At 34.5% G+C, this 22,240-nt stretch overlaps 1 protein-coding gene across 1 annotated transcript in view; it reads right to left on the bottom strand.

Moving 5' to 3' along the window:
* The window catches only part of LOC141401520 (G-protein coupled receptor dmsr-1-like), a 400,810-nt gene that overhangs the window by 114,254 nt on the left and 264,316 nt on the right, over positions 1-22,240 (bottom strand). The window lies entirely within an intron of this gene.

The following is a 22,240-nucleotide window of genomic DNA, read 5'->3' as shown; positions in this document are numbered from 1 at the left end:
AATGTTCATAGATAAGAAAAATCCAAAAACCAGAAACAATCGCTGGTGGGATTTTTAAATAAATCGCGATCAAAGTTCACATTTTTAGGTTTATTTTAGGTTTTCGCGATTTTGCTTGAAAACCGCAAGTCCTATCGAAGTGGGAATAAAAAAATGTTGTAGCGGTGGAAATTCTCTAGAGGATTGAACGTTATGATTTGTTCCTAGGTTTTAAAATTTTTGAGATATAGAAGTTCAGGTTACATTTTGATTTTTTTTTCTTAGTTTTTCACGATTTGCTTGAAAACGGTAAGTGTTATGCTAGAGAAAATCTTATAGCTGTGAAAATTCTAAACAAGATTGGCTTTCGTATTTTTCCCAGGTTGTGCCATTTTTGAGATATATATGTTTATGTTGGAAAATTGCAGTCATGACATTGTTTTATAAGGAGACGATACAGTCAGTGAATTGTCCCAATTTGAACTTCTATATCTCAAAAATGGTAAAAACTACGAAAATATCATAAAGGACCATCTTGTAGAGAATTTTCACTGTTACAATATTTATAATCCGGGGATTTTTTTGTTTTTTGACGTTTCTCATCTATGAACATTGTAGTTTCAGGATCCGCAAAAACTTTCTAGGTGTAAACTGCTTTCATCGGTTCAAGAGCACCGTGACATTTCATGGGCAGAACGTCTTCTAAAAGTCTTCCATGCACAGGATGTCCCATACCGACAGGAGATTACTTAAGGATTTTCGATGGACAGAAGATTACCCCCGAAACACAAAACATACATTTTTACCATGATCTTCCTAGTGTTTATACCTAAAACTCTGTTTGTGAGCTACCCAAAGGAGTGAATCGATATTCCAAGCCGATCCATGTCTGGAATAAATATTACGATTCTCCCTTCGAAAGTTATCTGGAGCATCGTTTTAGCGAAACATTTTGAACTTATGTGGGGTAGGAACACGAAGGATTGGATGGATATGGTCCAACTTCGAACTGGATCTAAGTTTCGGCAAAATATAACGAGAACCAATTCGAAAGATCCTTTCGAGACTTAATCTGCTAGAGTCAATCCAGTCGCACAGACGTCTGTCTGTGACAGACGGACATTGCTTAATCAACTGGAAATGGATTAAGCTCAAATATATTAGCCTAAAGGCAGAGGATATAATGAAAGGTTTCATTTATATAGTATACATTTAGAGGGTTTCTGGTTTTCCAATGAGCGATATATCTGAAATTTAAAGTCAAGTTAACTGGAGAGTTCAGAAATACGTGTCCAATATAATATGTGTATGTTTAAAATGTTTATTGATTCCTTAAGTGGGCCTCTCATTCGATTCACTTCTAAAGCAGTAAAGACGGAAATACACGCAGAGAAAAAATATTTTTCGCTTTTGTTGGAACAAAAATATATGTTTTGGTTCCAAAAATGTATTTGTTTTGTTCAAACATTGTAATCCAAATCCAAAAATACCATCTTTTGTTCCAAACATAGAAAACAAAAACAACTTTCGAATTTCCGCAATATTGTTAAAATCGTTAACAATACCGATTGTAGGAACTATCATAATCTAATTTTGTTTACAAAAAGTATTGTCAATACAGAAAACCAGCCCAGAAATTTTTGATTTGAGTGCATATAATTCTCATATACACTTTTCGCATAACTTGGATATAAATGTCGCGTATAATATTGCAATCATTGATGAACACAATACATGGTTTGCTGCATTGGCTGACAACAAAGACAAACAAAAAGCCACAAGAACCCACCACAACATAAGGAATAGTTAAACACCATAACAAACATGAAAAGGAAAGAAGAATGAAACAAAACAGAAACAAATAAAAACAAGAGTCTCACAAGTACATACACACAAAAACAAAGGTAAAGGCAGCATGTCATACAAACACACCACAACTCACCAAAATTGTTTTTTCAACACGGCATCGAATAGCGAGAGAAGAGAAACAAATTTTCGAAGAAAAGAGAGAAATATTGTTCAGTTGACACAAACTATTTTTGGATTTACAATACTACATGAGGAATCCAACAATATGTTAACAATACATATTTTGCTCTTGGAATATTGTTGGATCAAACATATTTTTTTCTCTGCGTGTACATAAGGGAGTGGCATGCAGGTTCAAGTCATTTCTGTTTAAATGAAAAAGAACTGCAGATCTAAATTCGAGTTAGGTTAACATTTGTCTTTTATTATTTCAACTGAAATTCTTAAGCCAAAGTGACATCCTTTGACGTGTCTCCGCCTTGAGAATAAATAACCCAGAATCTAGCATGAAGCTTTACAACACTCTTCATCTGTTAGGAAACCACATAATTCAAATGAAGCCAGAAATAAATTGAGAATTATGGCGCCGCACTGGTACTTATACAATGTGTAATTTAGTACAAATTACCAATAACAATTATATTCATTAAGAACTAATGGCTAATTGTTTATTGCTAATTTATATTGAATTAAATGGCTTTTATTAAATCACTATATTGATTTCAACCCAATCATGTAATAAATTAGATTATGTCATGTAATTATCTACAAAATGTGGCATACATGTGTTATTTGCTGTATACATTATCAGTTATTGCGAGTGTCAATTGAATTACCAATAAACAATTAGTGAAACAAGATTGTATTTGTTATGAAAAGTTCAGGAGTCAGAGTGATATTAATGTATAGATAAATGTATTTTCTTAAAAAATTTTATTAAAATCAGTTTTTTGTAAAGGAAATATGGGTGCCACGGTGGTGCAATGGTGCACACCCGCCTTGAACGCTGAAGGTCGTGGGTTCGATTTCCCGGCCTGTCAACATCAAAAAATTTTCAACCGTGGCAGTTGGCGACATTTCCTGAGTATTTCAGCCATGTAAAACTTCTCCACAAAGTGGTGTCTTAAGACACGCCGTTCTTTCATAATTTTGCGTTTTAAAGATACCGATTTTTGTCGGTAACTCAAAAAATTAGTTAGAGAATCTCACTACTGGCACGTCTCGGGATATTGGAATGCTTAATAGATTTATTGGGTAGGTGGAACTCAAATAAACAGCGATATGCGTTTTAACAACAACAAATGAAAAAGGCGTTAAGTTCGGCCGGGTCGAACTTTGTACACCCTCCACCTAATTGGTACCAGATTTCACTTCTACAGGGCATATACTAAAAAGTGGACCTATATCGACAATTCTGTGCGGAAATAGGTTATTGCTCCAATGGAGTCTAAATAGTGTGTATGAGAATAATATGGCTAAAACCTTAAAATAGCGAAAATCATGAGGTATCGATGTGGGTATATCAAAACATGGACCTGTACCAACCCATCTTTGCCCAACCGAAGACTAAAAACAAATCAGCCATTTCATTGGGCAAATCGGGATGTGCCATTCTGAGGGGATCATAGCAAAACGTGGACCTATGTCAAAATTTTTTGGTGAAAATGGTTTAAACCACTGAGAACAATAAAAGTCAACTTGGAACTAGAGTTGGGCAATGTATATTCTAGTTCCAAAATAGTATGCGTAATGTAATACAAACTAACGCGTGGAATTACGTACACCCATGTCTTTCTTACAAACGATGTGTACGACTGGAACTGCGTAGTGAACTCGATCACTAAATTGAAGTAGATTAGCACAACTATAAAAGGAACAATAAGTGGCAACTAACAGTCAAGAAAGACCGAAATGTAGATACAATTTTATGCTTTGTATATAAATTTAGAAATACATACATATAAACGCAGAAAAATATATTTTAGAAATATCTTTGGATCCATATCCATCCATATAGTTTTGGACTGATTTCAAACAAGTATATGTTTGGATTATGTTTGGGTCCAAACAAATATATGTTTGCAACATTTTGTAACATATCTCAATTTTATTTGTTTGGATACCAACATATTTTTTATGTTAGAAAATATTTTTTATGGGTGGAGAGAGGATTTTGGTGAAAGAGCGTAACAAGAGGGCTCTAGCTTATTTCATAATAAAGTGATGTGTGTGTGGTGCAATAGAAAACGTAGAACCGGCGACGGGAGAGTGAAGAAGTTTGTTTTTGGTTTGGTGGTGTGTATGCAATATGCGGACAAACACGTGTGTTCCCTTATTTGTTGTTGTTGCGATTTATTCATCTACATTTTTTCAGCAACAGTTAACCAACATAGCAAGCGAAAAGGAAAACAAAAACTTGTATGAATTATTTTTGTTATTTTTGCGAAAAAGACAGACAGTATTTTTTCTTCAGTTTCCCCAAGGCAGTCGTTGAGTGAAGACGGTTAAGTGAGTGAATAAATCAGTGTTTTGTGTTTTATGAAAGAAATGGTGATTTTGAGTAAATTATATGCCTAATACATTTTATAATTGAATCAAAAAAGGTGAACGGAAATATTTTATTGGACAAGGAAGAAAACGAATTTAATATTGGTAATAACATTAAAACATTTTCATATACACTCCACGTCAGTAGAATAGAACTCCTAAATTTTTGTTAATGTTAGCGTATTTATCCCAAAACGAATGAATCTACGATTTTAATCTTGTAGGGATTTAAAGCCTATGATGTTCCGTATCAATCACAGAAAGAATTATGTTTCTAGCTCTTCGCGAAATGATTTTCTGATCAATTTTCCAAGAGTACTATGAAAAATAGGCATTTATTTTGGTCATCAGGATAGAACAGTCATTTTATTTTCGTGAATTGTGGAGCTATTAACGCCGAATTTTCTTTCAGTCAATAAAGCGGGGCTTTCTAATCATTTTCACCAATAAAACCATATAAATAATTCCGCGGACGCCGAAATAACAGCGTAAACGGGTTTAAATTGACAGATAATAGAAAAATAAATGAAAAAGTATTTTTCATAGTACTCTCGGAAAATTAATCAGAAAATCATTTCGCGAAGAGCTAGAAACATAATTCTTTCTGTAATTGATACGGAACATCATAGGCTTTAAATCCCTACAAGATTAAAATCATAGATTCAGTCGTTTCGGGATAAATACGCTAACATTAACAAAAATGTAGGTGTTCTATTCTACTGACGTGGAGTGTACATTAGGGCTATAACCAAAAAAATACCACCATGGAAAACTATTATGAAATACGGTGTTAATTTTTCTCTATCGCGAAAAAAGTTTCCGCACCAAATGCATTGAAGTTCAGTAATGCATTTTTTAATTTTAGCTGTTATGACAACATATTTGCTTTTAATTAAAATTTTTATTTTTTTGTAATCTAATTTAAAATCATTATCAAAGCGTTCTGGACCAATTTTATCTCAAACCGCGCCATTTCGGAGCATACTAAGAATTTTTGACACTATTGCAATTTTTGGTTTTTCTTTATAAACTCGTGAATTTTATGTTTATATTTTTTGTACCTATCGGACAAGACAATATGGGGTCATTTGCAACGAATTCGCGAAAGTTACAGGCTGTTTTTGTTGACTTTGCCTGTGAGAATCGTGTTTGATTTCTACAAAAATACAACACCAGTACCATGTGGGGAATTTTGTCCTAATAATGAAAACGCGTTTCTAAGATCAATTCGGTGAAAAAAGTTTCCGCACCGACTGTGATTATTAAAACCCTTTTGATATTTTTTCTACTAAAAATTTTAAATTTGCTTTGTTCGAATAAATATTTATAGAAAATAAATACAATTCTCACTGGCAGTCATTAAAAACGGGCTGTAACTTTCGCGAATTTGTTGAAAATGACACCATATTCTCTTGTTTGATAGGTACAAAAAATATAAACATAAAATTCACGAGTTCATAAAGAAAAACCAAAAATTGCAATAGTGTCAAAAGTTCCTAGTATACTCCGAAATGGCGCGATTTGAGAACAAATTGGTCCAGAATAGTTTGAAAGTGATTTTAAATTAGATTACAAAAAATAAAAATTTGAATGAAAAGCAAATATGTTGTTATAACAGATAAAATTAAAAAATTCATTACTGAACTTCAATGCATTTGGTGCGGAAACTTTTTTTCGCGATAGAGAAAAAATTACACCTTATTTCATAATAGTTTTTCATGCTCTACGCGGCTATGTGGTGGTAATTTTGATATTTGCAAAAAAGTGCAAAAAGTTATATCCCTAGTGTACATGCATATATTTGAAATATGGATGTACCTTTTTATTACATCACATAATCATTTGATTGCAGATGCCGGTTTTCCGTTGGTGATTTCAATTTTGGTGAGAATGTGTCTTATTTCAAAACTAACGAAAAGCGTTTAACAATGTTTCTATATTTTAAAATTAATAGTTTTTATTTGTTTCTCTTTCCAAAAGCGTGACACTATTTCTTGGTTTGGAATTTTATATGTATCGACGCGTCTGCTGTTGCTGTTGTGTTTGGTATTTCTATGCATTTCAATAAAAAACACCACCATTTATAAATGTGTATGTTTTCGTGGATTTTGCGTTTGTTTTTATATTTCTTCTAAAAAAATATGTGTTTGCACCCAAACATATATTTGTTTGCACCCAAACATAGTTTTGTATGCGCCTTAACATAGATTTGTTTGCAGGGCCCAAACATATGTTATGTTTGGGACACATGTTAGAGAGGCTTTTTTTCCTCCGTGTATAAGCAATTCACAGTGGATGCGCCCAACGAGAAAAATCAAAAAATTCATGTCGTCATTTTAAAAATTTAAAGATGCAAACCGCTTCAAAGCACTCCAAATTTTTCGAAACTCAACTTATGTTTTCCATTTTTTGCGGTTCTTAAGGAGAAAAAGCCTCACAAACATGACTAATTTTGAAGAAAAAATGTTTTTAAAAATGAGAAAAATAGTTATATTCTAAGCGAATTTATGAAACAAACTTAAGTTCAATCATTTAGTAAATTGCCTATGCTTTATTTTTCTTGTTATAATAATTCCTCTAAATTGCAAGGGTTGCCAAATAATTTGGTTATAATATTGGTAAAAATGAAATTATTTAATATAGATGTACGGATTTCCTTAAAGTTTTAGCCACTTTCCACAAATACGCAAGAATGGTCACTAGTACCAAATTGAAGCGTAGCGCCTGTAGATTTCAAAACTGTATAGACTTTTTGCGGAAATTTGCGGTTTTGGCAGTTATGACCAAAAGTTTAACTGCCTTTTTAGTTGCTGAATTGATATTTTTTTAAAATTTTAAAATCATTTTTATTATCCTTTCTGACATTTATGTTCAATATAATCTTTTTGTGCTATTAGTGATTTCTTTTAACATGGTAAATTGGAGCCTCACTGAAAACTCGCGGTTAAAAATAAAATGTTTTGGGGGTATACACTTTAATAAAATCAAAACGTGGAAATTTTCCCCGCACTGAGAACCAAAAGTACGTTATTACAGGCAATTCTGCAGAAAAAGGTGATTAAATCTTATAAAGTAGAGAAAAATATATGGTAACCCTACGGAGGTTGTGGCCAAAAGTGGACCAATGTCACATTTATTTATAAAATCCTGTTCTAAACTCTGAGTTCACTATTGAAGCCTAATCTGTATAGAATTTGTAAAATATCTCTAAAAAACATTAAATCGAGATAGAAATCACATATGTGGGTATAGCAAATCATGTATCAATATTGACAGTTTCTAGCGGGGAGGTTTACTATGCAATAACAACTCCTAGTACAATTTTGAATGACAGGACATCAATATTTTTGTAAGCGTGTTTTTAGCCCCCGAGCACAGTGGTTCCGCCCGTGGACAAAAATCGAAAAATTGATGGCGACAAATTTCATTGCGATTGAAATAAATATTCTCTAAACATATCAAATTTTTAACATCCAGCCTTATTTTTGTAAATTTACAGCGGTTATACGCCAAGTTATGTCGAAGAAGTTGTGATTTGTATCTAATGCCTTAAAAATGAAAAATACATACGCAAAGCATTCGTAAGTTATGTGTAAAATTATAAAAAATTGGAGAGGTAGATGTGCAATTTTCAAAATGAAACTTATAGGTGATGGCATTGGCAATGTTTTTACGAAAAAAACAAATTCATAATTCGTTTTCTAACTGCATTAAAAATAAATTCTTAATAAATGACTTTTTCTGCTTTTTTTAATATAATTACTATTAATTTATGTTGAGTATTACTGATTTTGTGAGCATTTGTGAGTCTCAAACATTTTTTTAGAATGCAGGGAAAGGTCTCTAGTTTACGATTAAAAAAGTCCAACTGCCCCCATCTGCCACCCGCAAAGTTATTCCTCTTACACCACGCCAAAATTCGTCAAAATTCGGAAAATCGGGAGGTACGTTTATATGGGAGCTGTACCTAAACTTGGACCTATACTAAACACTTTTGGCAAAAAGGAATTTTTCTCCCTCAGAACTCAAAATGCAAAATTACAGCCAAATCGGTTGGAAAATGTGGGTAAAATCGTCCAAATTTCGAAAATCGGGAGGTACGTTTATATGGGGACTATACCTAAACGTAGACCGATATTGACCATTTTTTGGGTGGAGGTATTTGGTTTACTCAGAACTCAAAATGCCAAATCAGTAGGAAAATTTCGCTAAAATTGTCAAAATACCGAAAATCTGAGGGAACATTTATATGGCGGCTATACCTAAACGTGGACCTATATTGAATATTTTTTGCAAGGAGGTTGTTTATTCACTCAGAATTAAAAATGCAAAATAATATCCAAATCGGTTGGTTAATATGGCCAAAATCGCCAAAATTCCAGAAATCGGGCGGTACCTTTCTATGGGAGCTATACCCAAATATGGACCTACATCCTCTAAAAATGGTTTTCTATCTTTTTGGCTTGCTATACGCCTACGTTTAAAATTTGGAGGCGGTAGCTCTATTAGAACTATTTTTGGCACTCTTTTCCATACAAGTGGGACCACCGTGCCAAGGACCAATTGATAGAAATTTCAGTTCGACATATCATCTAGAAGTATTTTTGTAACACCTTCCCATGTAAGTCCCACCACTGTGCAATGCCCACACATGGATGTAGACACTATTTATACCCTACACCACAATGTGGAAAGGGTATTATAAGTTTGTTTTGGTAAAAATTCAGGTAACACTGCGAAATATTCGTCGGAGACCCCAATGTTGTATACCAATCTTCATATCTCGACTAGATAAAGCGATTTTGAGATGTGTGTCCGTCCGTCCTTCCGTCCGTTCGTCCGTCCGTCCGCCTATTATAAATTGTAATCAAACTCCAGGCCGCAATTATGGACCGATCATCACGAAATTTTATTTGGAGGTCGGGTTCAGACCAGAATAGAACCCTATTTTTATTGGTGATGATCGTGAAATATTTAGCGGGTGAAATGGACCAAAAACATAAAATGTATCCAATTTTGTTGCGGCTTGTAGGTCGCAATAATAATCCGATCAAAGCGAAATTTGAAATAAGATAAGGGAATATGACGAAGAAGAAGCGTGCAATTTGAGATGATGATCAGATAATATTTAGAGGGTTAAATGAACCACAACTTTTGTGTGAAAATTGTGAAAATTATTAATATACAGCTTATATCTTTATTCTTGGAAGACATATTCCGGGTAAGTAAGATATACTTGGAAAATAAACTTTTGACCTTTCTATTGATGCCAATTCTGTTGTTGTACATGATAAGATAACGGAGTTACAGCCTTATTATCCAATTATTTGTTTGTGGTGTAATAATAAACACACTAGAGGTCGCAGTTATAACTCAATAGTCACGAAATTTTGCACGAGGTAAGACTTTAGGTTGAAGAAGGTGTCTACAATTTTGGATGATGATCTGATATTATTTAGCGGGACCATTACTTTTGTATGAAAAATATAAACATTTTATATTTGGTTCATTTTTCAATTTCTGTAGGGCATATACCGCCAAAGTAGCCTACATATGAAAAAGGAACGACTGCCCTTTCCACTGATACAAATTGCAATAATGAGTTTGGTAGATAACGGGGTTACTGCCTAATATAAAGTGGGGTTTCTGTAGACAACCAAATTTTCCTGCCATGCTATAATTGTGTCTATCATGACAGAGAAATTCCCAGTTTATGCATTATTGCGAATTACGTGGAGCCCAGGCGTATTAATTGTCCAATTGGATTTTTTATACGTATCACACCTGTAGGGTAGTAACTACAGAAGGGTAGTACTCGTAACTACCCTACCCACTGTACAAATCTGGCATTTCTTTGTCTATTCTTTCGTCAAAAGTACCGGTATTTCATTTTTCATACTACTACTTATGTATCAACAGTTTTGGTCTCTACTGAAAAATAGAAAAGTTTGAGTTACTACCTTTTTGTTGAACAGGTGCGATATATTGCAGCATGGGGTTGCGATTTATTGCAACATAGGTTTTCTGAGTATTTCAGTCATGTAAAACTTCTCTACAAGTGGCGGCTTAGGGCACGCCGTTCGGGCTCGGCGATAAACTGTAGGTCCCCATATCAGGAAATATGAATGGGGGTGTATTCATTGATATGAGAGAAGTCTCCTTTGTCCCTTATGGGATGTTTGTGGACCAATTATTATATTATTATTCAAGCTTGATGTGAAAAGGTGGCAGAATCCACAAAGTTATTTCTTACAATAAGTTTATTTGTTCCATAAATGCATTTTGATTTGCTGAAAGCTAATTTCCAGGGGTAGTGGTGTAGGGTATCACATGGTCGGCCCCGTCCGACTATAGTCTTTGCTTACTTGTTTTTTTATTTTTTTCTTACCTCAAGAGCACAAAAAACCTTAAATTTTAACCAATTCGGTGGCGAAGCGGACTTCTTTAAAGTGACTCTGAGTTATGTTTGGGTGATATATCAAAAGGAGGAATTATATAAACAATTTTTGGTAGAAATGTTTTTAGCCTTTGGAAACACAAAATATTAATTTACTATCTTTTGAAATTTTGCCTGTTAGGGCGAAGATCATTTTTAATGATTATACCCTCCACCATATGGAGGGTATAATTAAATTTGTCATTCCGTTTGTAACACATCGAAATATTCGTCGGAGACCCTATACAGTATATATATTATTGATCAGCATAAAACTCTATGTCGATTTGACCATGTCCGTCTGTCTGTCTGTTGAAATCAAGATACAGCTCGCAATTTTAAAGATAGAGAGTCAAAATTTGGTACAGAAGTTTTTATTACTTGCAGGATGGTTGGTATTGAAAATGGGATACATCGGTACACGTTTTGATATAGCCCCCATAGAACGGTACCTCCCGATTTTCGATATTTTTAAGGTTTTAGCTTCATTATCCTATCAAAATGGCTGAAATTTGGTACGTAGTCTTCTTTAGGGATATACAAATTTCCCCCAGATTTTTTTCGGTATCGGTCCACACCATCACATAGCCCCCATAGAACGGTACCTCCCGATTTTTGGTATTTTGAAGGTTTTAGATTCATTATCCTACCAAAACGGCTGAAATTTGGTACGTAGTCTTCTTTAGGGGTACAAAACTTTATCCCAGAATTTTGTCGGTATCGGTCCACACCTTCATATAGCCCCTATAGAACGGTACCTCCCGATTTTCGGTATTTTGAAGGTTTTCGCTTCATTATCACACCGAAATGGCTGAAATTTGGTACTTAGTCTACGTTGGTGGTATACAACTTTCCCCCAGAACTTTGTCGGTATCGGTCCATGCCTTCATATAGCCCTCATAGAACGGTACCTCCCGATATTCGGTATTTTGAACGTCGTGGCCTCAATATTCCACCAAAATGGCTGAAATTTGGTATTTAGTCTTCAATGTGATGTAAAGCTGTTCGCCAGAAATATATCTGTACAGGTCCACGCTTTCATATTGCCCCATTTGTGACTAAAATTCGTCGGTATAGGTCCAGGTTTCGATAAAGCCCTTATAGAACGGTACCTCCCGATTTTCGTAATACTGAAGATTGCGACGTCAATATCCAACCGAAATATCTGAAATTCGTCATTTCGTCTTCCAAGAGTTATAAAATATTCCAGAAGAGTATTATCAGTATAGGTCCACGTCTTCCTAAATCCCCATAGAAGCGTACTTCTTGATTTTCGGTATTTTTTAAGTTTTAGCCACATTCTCTTACCAAACTATAGGAAATTTGGTATTTTGTCTTCTTTGAGCCTAAAAACTTTCCGTCAGAAATTTGTCGGTATAGATCGACGTTTTGAAATAGCCCCCATAGAATGGTGCCTCACATTGTTTAACCGAAATTGCTGAAATTTAGTATTAAGTCTTCTTCATACACGAAAGGAAACAAATTATTCCATTTTACTTCAATACAACTTGTGGTGGAGGGTATAACAAGTTCGGCCCGGCCGAACTTAACGCCTTTCTTACTTGTTTTTTATTATTAATTTTCTCGTTTAGAGTTAAGCTTGATGATCGGAAATTATTTGCAAGTGAAAAAGGAAAGCCAAGGACTCGAACCCACATAATCACCAAATTACGTTACCTGGTTTCACTGGTGGTAAAGCAGCACGGTGCGCCCTAACCAATTTTAAATGAAAGGTGCTTACACCTGGGAAGTTTTTGCAGATTCTGAAACTACAATGCTCATAGATGAGAAATATCAAGAAACAAAAAAAATCGCCGGCGGGATTTTCAAATAAATCGCGATTTAAATTCACAATTTTAGGGGTTCTTTAGGTTTTCACGATTTTGCTTGGAAACCGCAAGTCATATGTAAATGGGCCTAAAGAAAATGTTATAGCTGTGAAAATTCTTCACCAGATTGACCTTCCTGATATTTTCGTAGGTTTTACCGTTTTTGAGATATAGAAGTTCAAATTGAGACAATGCACTGACTGTATCGCCCCTTTATAAAACAATGTCACGAAGGGTGCGCCTTAAGTAACTTTTAATGAAAAACGCTTATACAGGGGCGTTTTTGTGAATTCTGAAACAGCAATGTTCATAGATGAGAAAAATCCCAAAAGTAGAAAAAATTGCTGTAGGGATTTTTAAATAAATCGCGGTCAAAATTCACATTTTTAGGTGTTTTTTATGTTTTCACGATTTTGCTTGGAAATGCAAGTCCTATCGGAATGCGACTAATTGTGTAGCTGTGAAAATTCTCTACAAGATTGGCTTATTTTTTCTTAGGTTGTATCGTTTTTGAGATATATACATTTAAGTTGGAAAATTGCAGTCATAACATTGTTTTATAAGGAGACTTGTCCCAATTTGAACTTCTATATCTCAAAAACGGTAAAACCTACGAAAATATCATAAAGGTCAATCTTGTGGAGAATTTTCACAGCTACACATTTTCTTTAGGCCCATTTACATAGGACTAGCGGTTTTCAAGCAAAATAGTGAAAACCTAAAGAACCCCTAAAAATGTGAACTTAAATCGCGATTTATTTGAAAATCTCTCCGGCGATTTTTTTGTTTCTTGATATTTCTCATCTATGAGCATTATAGTTTCAGAATCTGCAAAAACTTCTCAGGTGTAAGCACCTTCCATTTAAAATTAGTTAAGGCGCGCCGTGGCAGATCTTCAGACGTATTGACTATGTAATGGCTTCTCTGTCCTAGAACTTTTCGTTTTTCAAATGCAAATTGGGCCAATACTTTCAAAATCCCTTAAGTTTTGGAGAGTACGTTCAATACGCGGACATTCAATACCCTTTTCAACACCAACAATTCGAGGGACCAACATTTTATCCACTACATCAATCCGTTCGGACTCTATCGATGTAGAATTGCACGCTGATCAAGAATATACTCGTATATCACGATGAAGTGTGCTTACACTTGGGAATTTTTGCGGATTCTGAAACTGCAATGTTCATAGTTGAGAAAACTCAAAAACAAAAAGATTAATAATTACATTAATTAAAAATCTCACAAATAATGGCCCTCGTCCTAAATAGGTAAAAACATAAAAATAAAAATTCACTTAAAATAAAAATCGTTCGATATGAAAGACCTACCTACTATAATCTACCATATAAAAAAGCTATCGATTGTAACATGATGTAATATTGAAAAATGAATCGCCGTAGGGCTTTTAAAATAAATCGCTATCAAAGTTAACATTTTTTAGAATTTTCACTGCTGCAACATTTTCTTTAGTCCCATTTCGAGAGGACTTGCCGTTTCCAAGCAAAATCCTAGGTTTTCAGGATTTGAACTGTGAACTTTGACCGCAATTTATTTACAAATCACACCAGTGATTTTTTCTGGTTTTTGGATTTTTTGCTCTTTCAGAATGTTCTAAAACTTCCCAGGGGTAAGCGGTTTTCATTTAAAGTTTGTTAAGTCGCACCGTGCATGACATTGTTTTATAAGGAGGCGATACAGTCAGTGCATTGTCCCAATTTGATCTTCTATGTATATCTCAAAATCTTGTAAAGAATTTCCATTGGTACAACATTTTTAAGTCCCATTTCCACAGGACTTGCGGTTTACAAGCAAAATCGTGAAAACCTAAAAAAAAAAACACTAAAAATATGAACTTTGGCCAGAATTTATTTTAGAAATTATCGGTTTTGTTTTAATTCTCCTCCCTGATAGATTGGTGACCCTCGAGGCTGAATAGTTCTCAAGCAGCCTAATTTGTGCCTCAAATCTCAACAATGACAAACAAATCCGGAACAGCGACTGGTGTATCTCAGCAGAATGCAATCGCATCTGTTAGTTCAATGCAACATGCCATACAAATTCCTCGATTTTGGAGAGAAAATCCGTCTCTATGGTTTATGCAGGGGATCGGCAGTGTTTTAATTCTTTTCCCCGATAAGCCCTTTGGCGATTTTTTTATTTTTCTCATCTATGAATATTGCAGTATCAGAATCCGCAAAAACTTCCTAGTTGTAAGCAGCTTTCATTTAAAGTTAGTTCAGGCGCACCGTGGTGTACATATTTGGGGTCTCAAACCATAATTTCGATAGGCAGTCTTTCAGAAGCCTCAAAGTGTATTTACCTTTAAAATCCTAAAGACTATTACCACCATACCTTAAGATAACCCTTTGTCTTTCCTTCTTAAAGTAATGAGCGAAAAATAAATTATTTTTTAATGTGCTTTACCGCGTTTATAGACATAAACTGATATTTTGTTTATTTTCGTTGTCTTTTTTTAAAGAGAACGGCCCTAAAGATATGAGATATTTTCAAAAATGCATAATGCTGTGCTTAAGGGTCCATACAGTGTTTGAAATTCAGTGACATTGTGTTTAACAACGAACGTGAAATGTAAACAAGAATATAACCATGCGGCTGATAGTACGTTAAACAGATTGAAATCTTTATTATGTAGTTTGCCATCGGCAATCACGGTGTAATTTTATATATTTTTTACTGAACATCCAAAGATAACCTAAAGTTATTTTCGCAACTGAAAATGTGAAATAAAATTAATTGAGCCTCATAGCATGAATTTCATTATACGGACAAAAGATACGTACGACATCAATCGGCAACATCAGGTGAACATGTTAGGAAAGCAAAGATTTAAATACATAAAGATTGGAAAACTCAATTGTTAACATTTGTCAATAGATGGAGTTAAGCTCTGTCGTTACGATATCATATCAACATTCTGTTAAGTAGTTAACCATTTCAGGCGTTTTTAACAGCCAAGTTCATATTCAATGAACTGGAAACTGCTATGGAATACAATCCTGAGTCCAACTTTTTGCTTTCCTACAATTTGTATAAGCCGAATTGCGCTTTAATGGGATTTTATCATTAACATATCCCTGTTTTTGGTAAAATGTTTATATACTTTGTTTCATAAACATTTGTGCATTATGCATCTTTTCCAGTCTTTACAATTCTAAGTCTTTGAGGAAAGTTAACAAATGTGCAATAAAAATAATTAATAATAATAATAACATATAAATAAGTGAAGGCTTCCAATAAAAATGTATTAATTGATTCACAAAAATGTACATGAAGCTTATCGAATATATTGTGATATTACAAAACAGAAGTTCGCAAGAACTCCTTAAAATTTCGGACTGAAATTGAAACATTTACTTTTATTTGGTTTGACTATTTTTTTAACAAGAGTATTTTAATTTACATGTAACATGCAGATTTCTTTTAATAACAGTAACTATTTTAATTCGGAAAAAAACTATGAGCAATATCCATGTCAATACGTTTCTTCATCTCCATTTTTTTTCTTTGAGTGTTATTTATATCATTATGAAAAATTCATTGACAATGATGGATTTTCTTGAAAAAGAAAAATACAGCTTCTATCACAGCTACTAACAATAGCTTTCTTCTTGGTAATTTACTATACTATAGGGGGAAATATGTTTATGTATGTACAGGGTGCGGCTAAAGTTACTATATGATGTAAAACAATTGTAACTTCTTTGCTTGCGAGTATTTAACTTTTTTCGTTTTTCCTATTACAGAAATTAAACTTGGGAGAATATTTAAAAATGGAACGCTATACAATTGCGCAAAGAACTAAGATTGTTTTTCTATTCATTGAAAATCATCGTTCGATAATTAATACTCAACGTGCATACAGAAGATTTTATGGTGTAAAAACTGCTCCAACGGGTCCAACCATTCGTTCGTTTGTGAATAATTTTGCTGAATATGGGACTGTCGGACGTACGGACAGACCTCGAACTGGCAGATCGGCCGAAAATATTGATGCTGTGCGACAGAGTGTCGAAGAAAATCCGGAGACATCAACGAGAAGACGATCTTCCCAGTTGCAGCTTTCTGACCGCACTCTTCGGCGAATTTTAAAACACGATTTGCACCTCTTCCGTTACAAAATCCAACTAGTCCAAAAACTAAATCCTGAGGACTTCGTACTGCGCTTGCAATATGCTAGAGCAGTTTTAAATCTCGTTGATCAAAATGAAAATTTTTTGTCAAATTTAATGATGACCGACGAAGCGCATTTCCACTTGAACGGTTTCGTAAATAAACAAAATAACAGATTTTGGGGATCCCAAAATCCCAAAAATCTTCATCAGAAATCTTTACACGCAAGAAACACTCAACAAAGTAATGGAAAATGTCATAAAAAGAGCACATTTTTGCGATAGAGAAAACGGTTCTCATTTAACTGATATTATTTTTCATAATTAATGTAAAAAAATAACATCTATATATATAAAAATGGTGTAAAAAATGTATAGTAATTCATAAAATGAGAACGGCTAGGCCGATTTCTGTAAAATTTTTTGTCAGTTATTCGCATTTTCGAGGAGAAGGTCTTTGCGGAAGAAAATTTTGGAAAATCTCTCTGGAAAAGTCGGAAAATTGGAAAAATCGAAAATTGAGTTTTTGTATGAAATTTTATTCCTTAATAGCGAGACGAAGTTCGCCGGGTCCGCTTGTAAAATATACTTTCTTTTTATCATCAATTTTTTTGTTTTTTTCATTCCATTCAATAGTTATTTAAAAAACAAATCATATAGTTACTTTAGCCGCACCTTGTATTTCTTCTCCTTGCATTAGAACAGAATTATATTACAACAATGAAAAAACGTTGAAAATGTTGTTTATTCCCAAAGACGAAGAATGAAGGACGAAAGTAAAAAGGATGACAATATTTTTTCGCTTAAAATTTCCGTTGTTTTCCTGTGGAATTCTGGGAAATTAAAGTTCATTATTAGAATAATATAGAAATATATTTTACTTTGATACACTCGAATGCAATATTTTATTGATATATTTATTTTAAACGCGGAATTTGAATTGTGACTACTGAAGAAGAGATGTGTGTGATGTGGAGGACTTAACCTTCAGCAAAAAATAAGTTATAAAAGTTAAGTTCGGCTGCACAGTGGTTCCACCCATTGGCCAACAATAAAAAAACTTAATGTTAAATTTTTGGTAAAACATCCGGCAACTCTGACATGGACCTTTTTTAAAATATATTAGATTTTGTTCCATTCGAACGCGATCTAAAAGTCGGAGCATTTGACTAATATTTTTGTTGTGAGTACAACATACAAATTACGTACAAGTAAATATATTCAAAATATCGCGAAGCTAATACGAATTGCAGAATATGATCATGGATTTTGAAGAAGGAGGTAATAACTTATTTTTTATCAGATAGTGTTTTAACGTGTTGTGGAATTCCACTTAGCTGTGTGTTTTCTTAGTCTATTTGTAATAGGTTTTAGTCATGATGCCCACCAGTGCCCACCTCGGGAATGTGGTTAAGATTATCCAGTATTATTATGAGCTGCCATCTAGTGCCCGACTTTAAAAGCTGGGACGCAGAATAAAGCTGCCCCAGAATATGGTTTCTATGGATATTTTAGGGTATAACTCTGTTATCTGACCACGTACAATAACATTTTTTGTACCAATGGAAACGTTAAGAATTCTGCTTCAATATATGACTTACGTAGGCGGTACGAGTCTTACAGGATGAACGCTGTAAGATCTTCATTTTACCAATTTTCAGACAAAAATGTTGGCCTATTAAGCTTCCCCATGCATATTTTTGCATTATAAAATAATCGTTACTTCCGTTCATTTTATTTTATTACTATTGGGCCCGGCGAACTTCGTCTCGCAGTCTGTTAGGCGTTGAACAATTATTATCACTATGTAGTATACCCGTGGTCAATGGGAAATAATTTTTTGGTTCGAACTTGTTTATGGAGATTTAACCCTCCGTTGTACACCCATATTGTTTGTCACATTCGTAACACTTGAGTCTGGCTAGACCCATATAATTATTTTTATACCCTCAGCATTTATGCCCAGGTCAGGCAATTAGGCGCCCGTGTGCTCTCTCCACACACACAATTCAACCCATTGAAAAAGCATGCACTCACACAATGACGCCCCGTAATGTATGCAATAGAAATGTATGGTGCCTGACCTGGATTTATGCTAACGAGGGTATATACACTTTCATACGGGCAAAATGTGCCTCATCGAAATAATGGTATTAGACTCCATGTATGTTTAGACGAAATGTGTTTCAGACAATTTGGAGTTGATTTAGCCATGTCCGTCCGTCTGTCTGTCTGACTAGCTGGAGCGCACGATAACTCTCGAACGGATCAAACGATTAGGTCCAAAATTTGGTTTTCGTAATATTTTGTCCAAAATTAGTTTAAGTTCGAAGATGGGTTATATCGGTCCACTCCTTTCGATACTTCCCCCACAAAAGTTCGAAATATTCGGAACATTTGGGCGTAAGATAGCTCTTTAAGGGAGTAACCGATTTGGTCCATACTTTGCACATCGTGATATGTCTACCAGACTTATATGAGGTTCCAATACAAAATTTCGGATAAGTTAAGTTTAGGACCAGTTCGTGTATCACTTTGATTTTTGTTGTAGCAACTTGTATTCAATGCCCCCATACGACGGTACAAGTTTCATCAGGGGCAAGTCCATACTTCCTGAACAAATAGTCTTAAAGGTGCAAAACACTCCTATGACACCGTGTGTAGTGGTTGGAACGCAAGATAATTCTAGAACGCATCTGCCGATTCGCTCCAAAATTTGGCCTTCGTAATATTTTGTTCAAACTTAGTTTAAGTTCGAAGATGAGCCATATCAGTCCTCTCCTCCAGGTACCACCCCCACAAAAGTTAAAAAATGTTCTGAAAAATTGTGCGCACGATAACTCTTGAAGAGAGTGACCGATTTGGTCTATACTGTGCACATCCTCTTATATCTACAAGATATATATCAGGTTCGAATATGGGATATATTTGTTCACTGCTTCGGGTACCTCCCACACAAAATTTCGGATAATTCACATTTAGACCTGCTCTTGAATCAATTTGATTTCTGTTGAAGCAAATTGCATTCGCTGCCTCAATTACGACAGCAAAAGTTTTTTTAGGGGCAAGTCCATACTTCTTGAGTAACAGTCCGAAAGGTGTAAAAAAACACCTATGACACCATATGTAGTGGCTGGAGAGCTCGAACCGAATACTGCATTCGTCCACACTTTGGACATCGCAATATTTCTTCGAATATTAAATGAAATTCGAAAGAGGTGCTTATAGATCCACTCCCTTATGGTACCTCCCCCACAAAAGTTCGAAAATATTCGATAAAATGGTACGCGCGATATCTCATATACGCAGCAACCGATTTGGTCGAAACTTTGGATCTCTAAATATTTTGTCCAAACTTAGTTCATGCTCAAATGTGGACCCTTTCGGTCCACTCCTTGGTGTACCACCCACACAAATGTTCAACATTTTTGTGTGGTTAAAGGTCTGTTCGAGGATCCTTTGGAAATTTTTTGCTGAGAGGGATTTTTAGTGGCCCTGTTTACAGCGGTATTATGTTTTTCGTAGGCAAGTAGCCCTATCTATCGATATCCCCAGCAAATTTTAAGCTTGAATCCAATCCCTATTTTTGTCCGGTTCATACGCCCAAAATTTTGGAAACCCCAATAAATTCATGTTTTTTTTTTTGGAAAAAAGTGTTTTACTCCACACAGGCTGAGGGTATATCTCTGCCGGCAAAGCCGACTAATACTTTTTTACTTGTTATTTCTAAGTAAACTTATTTAACATTTTCGTACAAAAAGTTGTAGAATATGTTTATAGAATCCTAAAAATAAATAATCCTTATTTGTAAAAAACATGCCAAAAACTACAAATTTAGTTAATGTTATCAAGTTGTTTTGGGGTATTATTCAGAATGAATAGTGTCTATTTGATAACTGTAGGCTTATTGCAAAGCGATAACGATGATATCAAGAGGTAATGAATTCATATGGAGAATCCTATATTTGAACCAATTCACCCACAAAAAGAGCATAAAGTCTATGTAATGGATTTTATTTGTCCAGTTATATTTATAATTGTTTAAAATAAAAGTGTAACCCTATTTGCGAGGGTTTTTTTAGGTTGTGGTACATTCACTGATTTCACGCCCATCTCCTACTTTTGCGACCTTTTCAGATTTTAAAGACCAGACTCATTTGTTACGAATGTGATATCTATATCAAAAATCCTTGTAGCTACTTTTCTGTTGATCCCTTTGACTTCATGTTTCTTTCATTGGAAAGGTAGGCAAATTTCATGAAGCTACCTGAAATCTCAGATCCATAGCTTTAAAATAAATGAAAAAAGGCCTAGCCAGATTCAGGTGTCCAACGGAGAGTTAAAATCTTTTTTTTTTTTTTGTATACCTCGACACTTAAAAAAGCGATCCCTTTTCACCAAAATATAATATCAAAAAATCTGAAAAAAGCTAATTATAAAAGTCCCTTCGCCTGGATAAAATCACTACATTGCAGGGTAAGTTGCCCTGTTTATGAGACAAAAATTAATAACAGCGGAATTAAAGCATTTTTTTAACTTTTTAAATTATTTATGTGTAAAAGTGAGATAAAACAAATATTTTTACAGATAAATTCGGATATAAGGAACAACGGTTATAAGCAACTACGCATATAAAGGACAAAGCTATTTTTCCAATGCCATTTTCATTAGTTATCTTATACACAACAAACTGATGAAACGATCACGGTAGTAGGTAACAAAAATGTTGTCCTCGCGAGTAGATTTTCCAACGAATTGTTACTACAATTTTGTATATTTTTATACCCTATACCACAATGTGGAAAAGGGCATTATAAGTTTGTTTTGGTAAAAATTCATGTAACACCGCGAAATATTCGTCGGAGACCCCCAATGTGGTATACCAATCTTCATATCTCGACGAGATAAAGCGACTTTGAGATGTGTGTCCGTCTGTCCATTATAAATTGTAAACACGCTACAGGCCGCAATTATGGACCGATCGTCACGAAATTTGTATGGAGGTCGGGTGCAGACCAGAATAGATCTCTATTCTTATCGGCGATGATCGTGAAATATTTAGCGGGTAAAATGGACCAAAAACATAATATTTATGCAATTTTCTAGCGGCTCTGTAGGTCGCAAAATAGTCCGATTAACGCGAAATATTAAATAAGTTAGACTGCGGAATCCTATTCAAATGCATATATGGTTAGGATGATCGTAGAGAAAATCTGATTAAACAGAAACTCGTTTTATTACAAAACAAGTAGAAAAGTCTATAGTCGGGCGGAGCCGACCATGGGATACCCTATACCACTATCCCTGGACAATCGCTCTCCACGGAACTTCTTTCCATAGATTTTGAAAATTAAATTATCAAATATCAGAGATGTAATGTATAATACTTATGACCAAAACCAAAAAGTTATCTAGCATGACAAAGACATTTTGTAGCAGGATAGGACAATTTAGTTCACACAATCTAGTACTACTACTAGTACTACTACTTCAGTTGTTTAACCTCT

The sequence above is a fragment of the Musca autumnalis genome, unplaced genomic scaffold (assembly GCF_047663935.1).
Source record: "Musca autumnalis isolate F117 unplaced genomic scaffold, ASM4766393v1 scaffold_4, whole genome shotgun sequence".
In the NCBI taxonomy this organism is placed as follows: domain Eukaryota; kingdom Metazoa; phylum Arthropoda; class Insecta; order Diptera; family Muscidae; genus Musca; species Musca autumnalis.
This window is presented reverse-complemented; position numbering and strand designations above follow the sequence as displayed.